This window comes from Rattus norvegicus, chromosome 4 (genome assembly GCF_021556685.1).
Source record: "Rattus norvegicus strain SHRSP/BbbUtx chromosome 4, alternate assembly SHRSP_T2T, whole genome shotgun sequence".
NCBI lineage: Eukaryota > Metazoa > Chordata > Mammalia > Rodentia > Muridae > Rattus > Rattus norvegicus.
This window is the reverse complement of record NC_141537.1, coordinates 164,067,584-164,081,354: the sequence shown is the minus strand read 5'-3', so window position 1 is coordinate 164,081,354 and position 13,771 is coordinate 164,067,584. Positions and strand designations below refer to the sequence as shown.

Sequence of the window (13,771 nt, the reverse complement as noted above, 5' to 3'; positions counted from 1 at the left end):
TTTTTTTTTTTGTTTATTTCTATATTTTTTTTTATTAACTTGAGTATTTCTTATATACATTTCAAGTGTTATTCCCTTTCCCGGTATCCGGGCAAACATCCCCCTCCCCCCTCCCCTTCCTTATGGGTGTTCCCCTCCCAACCCTCCCCCCATTGCCGCCCTCCCCCCACCAGTCTAGTTCACTGGGGGTTCAGTCTTAGCAGGACCCAGGGCTTCCCCTTCCACTGGTGCTCTTACTAGGATATGCATTGCTACCTATGAGGTCAGAGTCCAGGGTCAGTCCATGTATAGTCTTTGGGTAGGGGCTTAGTCCCTGGAAGCTCTGGTTGCTTGGCATTGTTGTACATATGGAGTCTCGAGCCCCTTAGCTCTTCCAGTTTTTTCTCTGATTCCTTCAACGGGGGTCCTATTCTCAGTTCAGTGGTTTGCTGCTGGCATTCGCCTCTGTATTTGCTGTATTCTGACTGTGTCTCTTAGGAGCGATCTACATCCGGCTCCTGTCGGTCTGCACTTCTTTGCTTCATCCATCTTGTCTAATTGGGTGGCTATATATGTATGGGCCACATGTGGGGCAGACTCTGAATGGGTGTTCCTTCAGTCTCTGTTTTAATCTTTGCCTCTCTCTTCCCTGCCAAGGGTATTCTTGTTCCCCTTTTAAAGAAGGAGTAAAGCATTCACATTTTGATCATCCGTCTTGAGTTACATTTGCTCTAGGCATCTAGGGTAATTCAAGCATTTGGGCTAATAGCCACTTATCAATGAGTGCATACCATGTATGTCTTTCTGTGATTGGGTTAGCTCACTCAGGATGATGTTTTCCAGTTCCAACCATTTGCCTACGAATTTCATAAAGTCGTTGTTTTTGATAGCTGAGTAATATTCCATTGTGTAGATGTACCACAATTTCTGTATCCATTCCTCTGTTGAAGGGCATCTGGGTTCTTTCCAGCTTCTGACTATTATAAATAAGGCTGCAATGAACATAGTGGAGCACGTGTCTTTTTTATATGTTGGGGCATCTTTTGGGTATATGCCCAAGAGAGGTATAGCTGGATCCTCAGGCAGTTCAATGTCCAATTTTCTGAGGATTCTCCAGACTGATTTCCAGAATGGTTGTACCAGTTTGCAATCCCACCAACAATGGAGCAGTGTTCCTCTTCCTCCACATCCTCGCCAGCATCTGTTGTCCCCTGAGTTTTTGATCTTAGCCATTCTCACTGGTGTGAGGTGAAATCTCAGGGTTGTTTTGATTTGCATTTCCCTTATGACTAAAGATGTTGAACATTTCTTTAGGTGTTTCTCAGCCATTCGGCATTCCTCAGCTGTGAATTCTTTGTTTAGCTCTGAACCCCATTTTTTAATAGGGTTATTTGTTTCCCTGCGGTCTAACTTCTTGAGTTCTTTGTATATTTTGGATATAAGGCCTCTATCTGTTGTAGGATTGGTAAAGATCTTTTCCCAATCTGTTGGTTGCCGTTTTGTCCTAATCACCGTGTCCTTTGCCTTACAGAAGCTTTGTAGTTTTATGAGATCCCATTTGTCGATTCTTGATCTTAGAGCATAAGCCATTGGTGTTTTGTTTAGGAAATTTTTTCCAGTGCCCATGTGTTCCAGATGCTTCCCTAGTTTTTCTTCTATTAGTTTGAGTGTGTCTGGTTTGATGTGGAGGTCCTTGATCCACTTGGACTTAAGCTTTGTACAGGGTGATAAGCATGGATCGATCTGCATTCTTCTACATGTTGACCTCCAGTTGAACCAGCACCATTTGCTGAAAATGCTATCTTTTTTCCATTGGATGGTTTTGGCTCATTTGTCAAAAATCAAGTGACCATAGGTGTGTGGGTTCATTTCTGGGTCTTCAATTCTATTCCATTGGTCTATCTGTCTGTCTCTGTACCAATACCATGCAGTGTTTATCACTATTGCTCTGTAATACTGCTTGAGTTCAGGGAGAGTGATTCCCCCTGAAGACCTTTTATTGTTGAGGATAGCTTTAGCTATCCTGGGTTTTTTGTTATTCCAGATGAATTTGCAAATTGTTCTGTCTAACTCTTTGAAGAATTGGATTGGTATTTTGATGGGGATTGCATTGAATCTGTAGATCGCTTTTGGTAGAATGGCCATTTTTACTATATTAATCCTGCCAATCCATGAGCATGGAAGATCTTTCCATCTTCTGAGGTCTTCTTCAATTTCCTTCTTCAGTGTCTTGTAGTTCTTATTGTACAGATCTTTTACTTCCTTGGTTAAAGTCACACCGAGGTACTTTATATTATTTGGGTCTATTATGAAGGGTGTCGTTTCCCTAATTTCTTTCTCGGCTTGTTTCTCTTTTGTGTAGAGGAAGGCTACTGATTTATTTGAGTTAATTTTATACCCAGCCACTTTGCTGAAGTTGTTTATCAGCTTTAGTAGTTCTCTGGTGGAACTTTTGGGATCACTTAAATACACTATCATATCATCTGCAAACAGTGATATTTTGACTTCTTCTTTTCCGATCTGTATCCCCTTGACCTCCTTTTGTTGTCTGATTGCTCTGGCTAGAACTTCAAGAACTATATTGAATAAGTAGGGAGAGAGTGGGCAGCCTTGTCTAGTCCCTGATTTTAGTGGGATTGCTTCGAGTTTCTCTCCATTTAGTTTAATGTTAGCAACTGGTTTGCTGTATATGGCTTTTACTATGTTCAGGTATGGGCCTTGAATTCCTATTCTCTCCAGGACTTTTATCGTGAAGGGGTGTTGAATTTTGTCAAATGCTTTCTCAGCGTCTAATGAAATGATCATGTGGTTTTGTTCTTTCAGTTTGTTTATATAATGGATCACGTTGATGGTTTTCCGTATATTAAACCATCCCTGCATGCCTGGGATGAAGCCTACTTGGTCATGGTGGATGATTGTTATGATGTGCTCTTGGATTCGGTTTGCCAGAATTTTGTTGAGTATTTTTGCATCGATATTCATAAGGGAAATTGGTCTGAAGTTCTCTTTCTTTGTTGTGTCTTTGTGTGGTTTAGGTATAAGAGTAATTGTGGCTTCGTAGAAGGTATTTGGTAGTGATCCATCTGTTTCAATTTTGTGGAATAGTTTGGATAATATTGGTATGAGGTCTTCTATGAAGGTTTGGTAGAATTCTGCACTAAACCCGTCTGGACCTGGGCTCTTTTTGGTTGGGAGACCTTTAATGACTGCTTCTATTTCCTTAGGAGTTATGGGGTTGTTTAACTGGTTTATCTGTTCCTGATTTAACTTCGGTACCTGGTATCTGTCTAGGAAATTATCCATTTCCTGAAAATTTTCAAGTTTTGTTGAATATAGGTTTTTATAGTAAGATCTGATGATTTTTTGAATTTCCTCTGAATCTGTTGTTATGTCTCCCTTTTCATTTCTGATTTTGTTAATTTGGACACACTCTCTGTGTCCTCTCGTTAGTCTGGCTAAGGGTTTATCTATCTTGTTGATTTTCTCAAAGAACCAACTTTTGGTTCTGTTGATTCTTTCTATGGTCCTTTTTGTTTCTACTTGGTTGATTTCCGCTCTGAGTTTGATTATTTCCTGCCTTCTACTCCTCCTGGGTGTATGTGCTTCTTTTTGTTCTAGAGCTTTTAGGTGTGCTGTCAAGCTGCTGATGTATGCTCTTTCCTGTTTCTTTCTGCAGGCACTCAGCGCTATGAGTTTTCCTCTTAGCACAGCTTTCATTGTGTCCCATAAGTTTGGGTATGTTGTACCTTCATTTTCATTAAATTCTAAAAAGTTTTTAATTTCTTTCTTTATTTCTTCCTTGACCAGGTTATCATTGAGTAGAGCATTGTTCAATTTCCAAGTATATGTGGGCATTCTTCCTTGATTGTTATTGAAGACCAGTTTTAGGCCGTGGTGGTCCGATAGCACGCATGGGATTATTTCTATCTTTCTGTACCTGTTGAGGCCCGTTTTTTGACCAATTATATGGTCAATTTTGGAGAAAGTACCATGAGGAGCTGAGAAGAAGGTATATCCTTTTGCTTTAGGATAGAATGTTCTATAAATATCCGTTAAGTCCATTTGGCTCATGACTTCTCTTAGTCTGTCTACATCTCTGTTCAATTTCTGTTTCCATGATCTGTCCATTGATGAGAGTGGGGTGTTGAAATCTCCCACTATTATTGTGTGAGGTGCAATGTGTGTTTTGAGCTTTAGTAAGGTTTCTTTTATATATGTAGGTGCCCTTGTATTTGGGGCATAGATATTTAGGATTGAGAGTTCACCTTGGTGGATTTTTCCTTTGATGAATATGAAGTGTCCTTCCTTATCTTTTTTGATGACTTTTAATTGAAAATTGATTTTATTTGATATTAGAATGGCTACTCCAGCTTGCTTCTTCTGACCATTTGCTTGGAAAGTTGTTTTCCAGCCTTTCACCCTGAGGTAGTGTCTGTCTTTGTCTCTGAGGTGTGTTTCCTGTAGGCAGCAGAATGCAGGGTCCTCGTTGCGTATCCAGCTTGTTAATCTATGTCTTTTTATTGGGGATTGAGGCCATTGATGTTGAGAGATATTAAGGAATAGTGATTATTGCTTCCCGTTATATTCATATTTGGATGTGAGGTTATGTTTGTGTGCTTTCATTCTCTTTGTTTTGTTGCCAAGACGATTAGTTTCTTGCTTCTTCTAGGTTATAGCTTGCCTCCTTATGTTGGGCTTTACCATTTATTATCCTTTGTAGTGCTGGATTTGTAGAAAGATATTGTGTAAATTTGGTTTTGTCATGGAATATCTTGGTTTCTCCATCTATGTTAATTGAGAGTTTTGCAGGATACAGTAACCTGGGCTGGCATTTGTGTTCTCTTAGGGTCTGTATGACATCAGTCCAGGATCTTCTGGCCTTCATAGTTTCTGGCGAGAAGTCTGGTGTGATTCTGATAGGTCTGCCTTTATATGTTACTTGACCTTTTTCCCTTACTGCTTTTAATATTCTTTCTTTATTTTGTGCATTTGGTGTTTTGACTATTATGTGACGGGAGGTGTTTCTTTTCTGGTCCAATCTATTTGGAGTTCTGTAGGCTTCTTGTATGCCTATGGGTATCTCTTTTTTTAGATTAGGGAAGTTTTCTTCTATGATTTTGTTGAAGATATTTACTGGTCCTTTGAGCTGGGAGTCTTCACTCTCTTCTATACCTATTATCCTTAGGTTTGATCTTCTCATTGAGTCCTGGATTTCCTGTATGTTTTGGACCAGTAGCTTTTTCCGCTTTACATTATCTTTGACAGTTGAGTCAATGATTTCTATGGAATCTTCTGCTCCTGATATTCTCTCTTCCATCTCTTGTATTCTGTTGGTGAAGCTTGTATCTACAGCTCCTTGTCTCTTCTTTTGGTTTTCTATATCCAGGGTTGTTTCCATGTGTTCTTTCTTGATTGCTTCTATTTCCATTTTTAATTCCTTCAACTGTTTGATTGTGTTTTCCTGGAATTCTTTCAGGGATTTTTGCGATTCCTCTCTGTAGGCTTCTACTTGTTTATTAATGTTTTCCTGTGTTTCCCTAAGGGAGTTCTTCACATCTTTCTTGAAGTCCTCCAGCATCATGATCAAATATGATTTTGAAACTAGATCTTGCTTTTCTGGTGTGTTTGGATATTCCATGTTTGTTTTGGTGGGAGAATTGGGCTCCGATGATGCCAAGTAGTCTTGGTTTCTGTTGCTTGGGTTCCTGCGCTTGCCTCTCACCATCAGATTATCTCTAGTGTTACTTTGTTCTGCTATTTCTGACAGTGGCTAGACTGTCCTATAAGCCTGTGTGTCAGGAGTGCTGTAGACCTGTTTTCCTGTTTTCTTTCAGCCAGTTATGGGAACAGAGTGTTCTGCTTTTGGGCGTGTAGTTTTTCCTCTCTACAGGTCTTCAGCTGTTCCTGTGGGCCTGTGTCTTGAGTTCACCAGGCAGCTTTCTTGCAGCAGAAAAGTTGGTCTTACCTGTGGTCCCGAGGCTCAAGTTCGCTCGTGGGGTGCTGCCCACGGGCTCTCTGCGGCGGCAGCAACCAGGAATACCTGTGCCGCCTCTTCCGGGAGCTTCAGTGCACCAGGGTTCCAGATGGCCTTTGGTGTTTTCCTCTGGCGTCCGAGATGTATGTACAGAGATCAGTCTCTTCTGGTTTCCCAGGCTTGTCTGCCTCTCTGAAGGTTTAGCTCTCCCTCCCACGGGATTTGGGTGCAGAGAACTGTTTATCCGGTCTGTTTCCTTCAGGGTCCGGCGTTGTCTCTGGCAGGGGTCCTGCCGCTCCTGGTCCCTCCCCCACGGGAGCCCAGAGTGAAAGACCCCAGCTTAGCAGCAGTAACGCCATTTTGTAAGGCTATATTTAAGATGACTGGTTCAGAGAAAGGTTAGAACACTGAGTACACAGCGGCTGCCAAACAAGATGTGTTTGGTTGAAGGCCTGGCAACAGGAGGACTGCCGTTGAGCACCTGACAATGAGAAAAGCCCCGGGAGAGGTCCCACACCCTGGTGGGGGGCCGAGTCAGCCGTTATGTTCCAAGAAGGTAGCTATGAAACTTGCCCCCCGGCTGAACCCTGGGGGGGCCGAGTCAGTCCTTATGTTTCAGGAAGATAGTTAGGAAACTTGCCCCCGGGCTGAACCCTTGCCACATTAGAATCTACCAATTATATCCCTGTAACCATGTATCTGCTTCTGTATGCTTGCTTCTGCTCCCCAAAATCCTATAAAAAGCCCATCCTTGGTTCCGTGGGGCGCGCCAGTCCCCCGAGTGACTGAAGCGCCCGCAGGTGCCTGTGCCTGTGTATCCCGACAATAAACCAAATCCTCTTGCTGATTGCATCCTGTGGTGTCTCGGTCTGGTCTTTGGAGTTGGAGGGTCTCCATCCCGAGGGAAAGTTCTCCCTGAGAGCTTTTCATTTGGTGCATTGGCCAGGAAAGGAGATCCTCCACCCAGGGACCACCGACCACCCACTGGGAGGTAAGCCGGCCGGCGTCTGTCTGATTCTGTCTTGTTCTGCCCTATTCTGTCTGTTCTGTGAGCACTCAGCCGGGTCTGTTCGGTGAGCGCTCAGCCAGGTCTGTTCTGTGAGCGCTCAGCCAGGTTCTGTGAGCGCTCAGCCGGGTCTGTTCTGTGAGCGCTCAGCCAGGTCTGTTCTGTGAGCGCTCAGCCGGGTCTGTTCTGTGAGCACTCAGCCGGGTCTGTTCTGTGAGCGCTCAGCCAGGTCTGTTCTGTAAGCGCTCAGCCAGGTCTGTTCTGTGATCGCTCAGCCAGGTCTGTTCTGTGAGCGCTCAGCCAGGTCTGTTCTGTGAGCACTCAGCCAGGTCTGTTCTGTGAGCGCTCAGCCAGGTTGTTTGGAATTTGGGCGGGACGAAGAAGGAGCTGAGGAGCTCGGACTTCTCGCCCCGCAGCCCTGGAAGACGTTCCAAGGGTGTTAAGGGCCCGACTTTTCGGGGCCCAATCTGGGACTCTGGTTAGAGGAGAAGGATCCGGACTAACGGCACCTCTGTCTGTATTTTTGGCTTTCAGAGGGCCCCGGACCTTTGCCACCTCCATCTGACTTTTTGCTTTCAGTTTGGTACCAAAGCCGTGCAGCACGCCTGTCTGTTGTTTGTTTGACTGTTGGTGTTGTTTGTTTTCTCTGTGTTCTAATCTTCCTTAGAACTAACATGGGACAGTCCCTAACAATGCCCCTAAGTCTCACTCTTGATCATTAGAAAGACGTCCACGACCGGACACACAACCAGTCCGTCGAGGTTAAAAAAAGGAAAATGGCAGACTCTCTGCACATCCGAGTGGCCCACTTTCGGAGCGGGATGGCCAGTGAATGGCACATTTAATAAGATCATTATTTTACAGGTTAAAGATCGGGTCGTCCACGGACATCCTGACCAGGTTTCTTATATTATCACTTGAGAGAGTCTCACCTTAAACCCCCCCCCCGGGCGGAACCCTTCGTGGACCCGAATTGGCCTCCCCTCAACCCCCAGCCTGTCCCCTCGGCCCCGCCCGGTCTGCCGGCCACGTCTTCCTCTAAACCTGTCCTCCCGGCAGACCCAAACTCCCCTCTCATAGATCTTCTCTCTGACAGGCCCGGCTAAAACGGAGGAGGCAGAGCCGCCGGCCAGATCAGTTGCCGGGCCACAGTCTGATAAGGGTTTTTCCCCTGTCACAGGGAGATTGCGCAATAAGCGCGAGGTGATGCCAGATTCAACCTCCCAGGCTTTAACCGGTGGCCAGACCCAATACTGGCCGTTTTCAACAGCTGACATTTACAATTGAAAACAAAACAACCCTTCTTTCTCCAAAGATCCGGTGGCACTCACCGACCTAATAGAATCTGTTTTACTTACCCACCAGCCTACTTGGGATGACTGCCAACAGCTCTTACAGGCCCTCTTAACCTCAAAAAAAAAAAAAAAAAAAAAAAAAGAGTGTTCCTAGAGGCCAGAAAGCATGTTCTGGGAGATGATGGGCGTCCCACCCAGCTGCCTGAGGAAATTGATGCTACATTCCCACTTAAGAGACCAAACTGGGATTTTAATACAGCTGAAGGTAAGGGACACCTACGCCTTTATCGCCAGTTGCTTCTAGCGGGTCTCCGAGGGGCTATACGACGCCCTACTAATTTGGCTCAGGTAAAACAGGTATTACAGGAAGCAGGGGAAACTCCCTCCACCTTTCTAGAGAGACTTAAGGAGGCCTACCGTATGTACACTCCCTATGACCCAGATGACCCAGGACAAATGACGAGTGTCTCTATGTCCTTCATCTGGCAGGCTGCTCCAGATATCAGGACTAAGTTACAGAGGTTAGAAAATTTGCAGGGCTATACATTACAGGATTTACTTAAAGAAGCTGAAAAGATTTTTAATAAGAGAGAGAATTGAGTCGAATCTTGGCCGCCGTAGTTCAGGGCCAAGAAAGGAAGGGAGATAGGGGGGAGCTCGAAAGGGGCTAAAGCTGGATAAAGATCAATGTGCCTATTACAAAGAGAAAGGGCACTGGGCCAGAGAGTGCCCCAAGAAGCCTGGCGGACCCCGAAAGCCTCGACCACGAACCTCCCTCTTGGCTCTAGGTAAAGATTAGGGAGGTCAGGGCCAGAAGCCCCCCCCTGAGCCCAGGGTAACGCTTAAAGTTGGGGGGCAGCCGGTTACTTTCCTGGTAGACACAGGAGCCCAGCATTCAGTCCTCACCCGAACTTCAGGACAACTCAGCGACCGGACGGCCTGGGTACAAAGAGCTACTGGTGAGAAACAATACCGATGGACTACGGACCGCCGGGTTCAGCTGGCTACCGGTAAGGTGACCCATTCCTTCTTACATGTTCCGGACTGCCCGTACCCTCTGCTGGGCCGTGACCTGCTCACCAAACTAAAAACACAAATTCATTTTGAGGAAAGAGGGGCCCAAATAACTGGCCCCCACGGAACTCCCCTTCAAGTTCTAACCCTATGAACCGGGACAGGACACTGGCTTGGGCAGAGACTGGTGGGATGGGGTTGGCGCTCCAACAGCCCCCCTTAATTACAACTCCAGTCTCCATAAAACAATACCCCCTGTCACATGAAGCTTATCAAGGTATAAGGCCTCACATTACGAGGCTTCTAGATCAAGGCATCCTAATCCCCTGCCGGTCGCCTTGGAATACGCCTCTTCTGCCTGTTAAGAAACCCGGCACTGGAGATTATAGGCCAGTACAAGACTTGAGAAAGGTCAACAAGAGGATAGAAGATATTCATCCGACTGTTCCAAACCCTTACAATTTGCTCAGTAACTGTTCATCAATGAGAAACAGGGGTATGCTAAAGGGGTCCTAACACAAAGGTTGGGACCCTGGAAACGCCCTGTGGCCTACCTGTCTAAGAAATTGGACCCTGTGGCCTCCGGCTGGCCACCGTGCCTAAGGATGGTGGCTGCTATTGCTGTCCTGATCAAGGATGCTGGAAAATTGACTTTGGGACAGCCACTCACCATCCTAGCACCCCACACAGTGGAGGCCTTGGTAAAGCAGCCCCCAGACCACTGGCTCTCTAATTCTCACACCAAGCCTTGTTACTGGATGCAGAACGGGTTCAGTTTGGGCCCGTAGTCACCCTCAATCCTGCCACCTTGCTTCCTCTACCAGAGGAGGCAGAACAGCATGACTGCCTACACGGATGACAACAGCTTCTTGGCAGAGGGAGAGCAAAAGGCTGGAGCTGCGGTCACTACGGAGGACAAAGTGATTTGGGCGAAAGCCCTGCCTGCTGGTACCTCCGCACAACGGGCTGAACTCATCGCCTTGACTCAGGCGCTCAAGATGACAAAAGGTAAGAGGCTAAACAGCCGTTATGCCTTTGCCACGGCACACATCCACGGGGAGATCTACCGGAGGCAGGGGCTGCTCACATCTGAGGGTAAAGATATTAAAAATAAGGCTAAAATTCTGGCCCTCTTAGAAGCCCTATTCTTGCCCAAAAGACTGAATATTATACATTGTCCAGGACACCAGAAAGGGCACAACCCAGAGGCACGAAGAAACCGGCTGGCCGATGCCACGGCGCGAGAAGCGGCCATGAGCAAACAAATCTTGCCCTTAAATAGCCCAGACCAACCCACGCCCCCACCAGTGGGACAAACCAGTTGGGTTTATGCCCATGAGGACATAGAGCTACTAAAAAAATGGGGGCCATCTACCACCCTCAACTAAAACAGTGGGTCTACAAAGGACTTTTGAATTGATCTCCTTTTTACATAAATTAACCCATTTGGGGTTTAAGAAGATGAAAACCTTACTAGATCGGGAAGAGATAAATCTGTGTTTTTTGAATCGGGACAAAGCGATACAAAAGGTGACTGAGAGTTACAAAGCGTACGCTCAGGTTAACCCGGAAAGGACCATGATTGGACAAGGAGTTCGTCCTAGGGGACACCGTCCCGACATCCATTGAGAAATTGATTTTACTAAAATTAAACCAGATATATATGGATACAAGTATCTCCTAGTGTTTGTAGACACCTTCTCAGGATGGGTCAAAGCCTTCCCCACGAAGCACGAGACTACAAAAATGGTCACCAAGAAGCTCCTCGAGGAAATCTTTCCCAGGTATGACATGCCTCAAGCGTTGGGGTCGGACAACGGGCCCGCTTTCGTCTCCCAAGTAAGTCAGTTGGTGGCCAAATTGCTGGGGATTGATTAAAAATTACATTGTGCCTATAGACCCCAGAGTTCAGGTCAGGTAAAACACATAAATAGAACAATTAAGGAGACTTTATCCAAACTTACGCTTGCAACTGGCTCAAAGGATTGGGTGGCCCTCCTTCCCCTAGTTCTATATCGGGCCCGGAATACCCCGGGCCCCCATGGTCTAACTCCTTTTAAAATAATGTATGGAACACCACCCCCATTTGTCCATTTCTTTGATTCAAACATTGCTGATTTTGCTGACAGCCCTTCTCTGAGGGCCCATTTACAGGCCCTACAGATTGTACAGAGAGACGTCTGGAGACCTTTGGCCGCTGCTTACCAGGACAAGCTTGAGCATCCGGTGGTGCCACACCCGTTCCAGATTGGAGACACCGTGTGGGTGCGCAGACACCAGACCAAGAATCTCGAGCCACGGTAGAAAGGACCCTACACCATCCTCCTGACTATCCCGACCGCCCTAAAGGTAGACGGAGTCGCGGCTTAGATCCACGCACCACACGTCAAGGCAGTCCGGTCTGAGGAATTGACTAATCACAACACTACACCCCAGACATGGAGAGTTCAGCGCACTCCAAAACCCTTAAAGTTAAAACTCCTACGTGGCTCCTCCTAGCCCTTTTGTGGCCTAGAGTCAGTGGGGGAATAAGCCCCCACCAGACAGAAATTTCTTGACCAAGTCGAGTAAAAGATTTCACTCAAAGTTAACAAAAAAAAAAAAAATGGGGGAATGAAAGACCCCAGCTTAGCAGCAGTAACGCCATTTTGCAAGGCTATATTTAAGATGACTGGTTCAGAGAAAGGTTAGAACACTGAGTACACAGCGGCTGCCAAACAAGATGTGTTTGGTTAAAGGCCTGGCAACAGGAGGACTGCCGTTGAGCACCTGACAATGAGAAAAGCCCCGGGAGAGGTCCCACACCCTGGTGGGGGGCCGAGTCAGCCGTTATGTTCCAAGAAGGTAGCTATGAAACTTGCCCCCGGGCTGAACCCTTGGGGGGCCGAGTCAGTCCTTATGTTTCAGGAAGGTAGCTAGGAAACTTGCCCCCGGGCTGAACCCTTGCCACATTAGAATCCACCAATTATATCCCTGTAACCATGCATCTGCTTCTGTATGCTTGCTTCTGCTCCCCAAAATCCTATAAAAAGCCCATCCTTGGTTCCGTGGGGCGCGCCAGTCCCCCGAGTGACTGAAGCGCCCGCAGGTGCCTGTGCCTGTGTATCCCGACAATAAACCAAATCCTCTTGCTGATTACATCCTGTGGTGTCTCGGTCTGGTCTTTGGAGTTGGAGGGTCTCCATCCCGAGGGAAAGTTCTCCCTGAGAGCTTTTCATTAGGCCTTATACAGTTTCCTCTTGGGCCAGGGATGTGGGCAGGGGTGAGCAGTGTTGGTGGTCTCTTCCGCTCTGCAGCCTCAGGAGTGCCCACCTGACCAGGCGGTTGGGTCTCTCTCTCACAGGGTCTGGGAGCAGAGAGCTGCTGCGGGCCGGGATCCGAGGGTGTGGGACTTCCGGTAAACACAGAACGTGCCCGGTCCTAGAGGAATTCTGCTTCCGTGTGTCCCAAGCTCACCAGGCAGCTTTCTTGCAGCAGAAAAGTTGGTCTTACCTGTGGTCCCGAGGCTCAAGTTCGCTCGTGGGGTGCTGCCCACGGGCTCTCTGCCCCACATTTCTGACTCCATAGGAAAACACCTAACGCCATCTGGGACCCTGGTGCATGGGGGCTCCCTGAAAAGGCAGCGCAGGTCCTCCTGGTTGCTGCCCTTACAGAGAGCTCATAAGCAACACCCCACGAGCAAACTTGAGCTGGGGGACAACAGGTAAGACCAACATTTCTGCTCCAAGTGACCTGCCTGGTGGACTCAGGACACAGGCCCACAGGAACAGCTGAAGACCTGTAGACAGGAAAAACTACATGCCCAAAAGCAGAAGACTCTGTTCCCATAACTGGATGAAAGAAAACAGGAAAACAGGTCTACAGCACTCCTGACACACAGGCTTATAGGACAGTCTGGCCACTGTCAGAAATAGCAGAACAAAGTAACACCAGAGATAATCTGATGGCGAGAGGCAAGTGCAGGAACCCAAACAACAGAAACCAAGACTACATGGCATCGTAGGAGCCCAATTCTCCCACCAAAGCAAACACTGAACTTCCAAAGACACCAGAAAAGCAAGATCTAAATTTAAAATCATATTTGATCATGATGCTGGAGGACTTCAAGAAAGACATGAAGAACTCCCTTAGAGAAACGCAGGAAAACATAAATAAACAAGTAGAAGACTATAGAGAGGAATCACAAAAATCCCTGAAAGAATTCCAGGAAAACACAATCAAACAGTTGAAGGAATAAAAATGGAAATAGAAGCAATGAAGAAAGAACACAGGGAAAGAACTCTGGATATAGAAAACCAAAGGAAGAGACAAGGAGCCATAGATACACGCATCACCAACAGAATACAAGAGATAGAAGAGAGAATCTCAGGAGCAGAAGATTCCATAGAAATCATCGACACAACTGTCAAAGATAATGTAAAACGAAAAAAGCTACTGGTCCAAAACATACAGGAAATCTAGGACTCAATGAGAAGATCAAACCTAAGGATAATAGGTATAGAA

The 13,771-nt window shown here is 46.4% G+C and overlaps 1 long non-coding RNA gene across 1 annotated transcript; it reads left to right on the top strand.

The window, feature by feature from the left end:
• Positions 1–10,773: 10,773 nt before the first annotated feature.
• On the top strand, positions 10,774–12,408 carry LOC147995083 (uncharacterized). The gene is made up of 2 exons (XR_015687037.1): positions 10,774–11,052; positions 11,398–12,408. It is a non-coding gene; the product is annotated as an uncharacterized LOC147995083 (long non-coding RNA).
• The last annotated feature ends 1,363 nt before the right edge of the window (positions 12,409–13,771 follow it).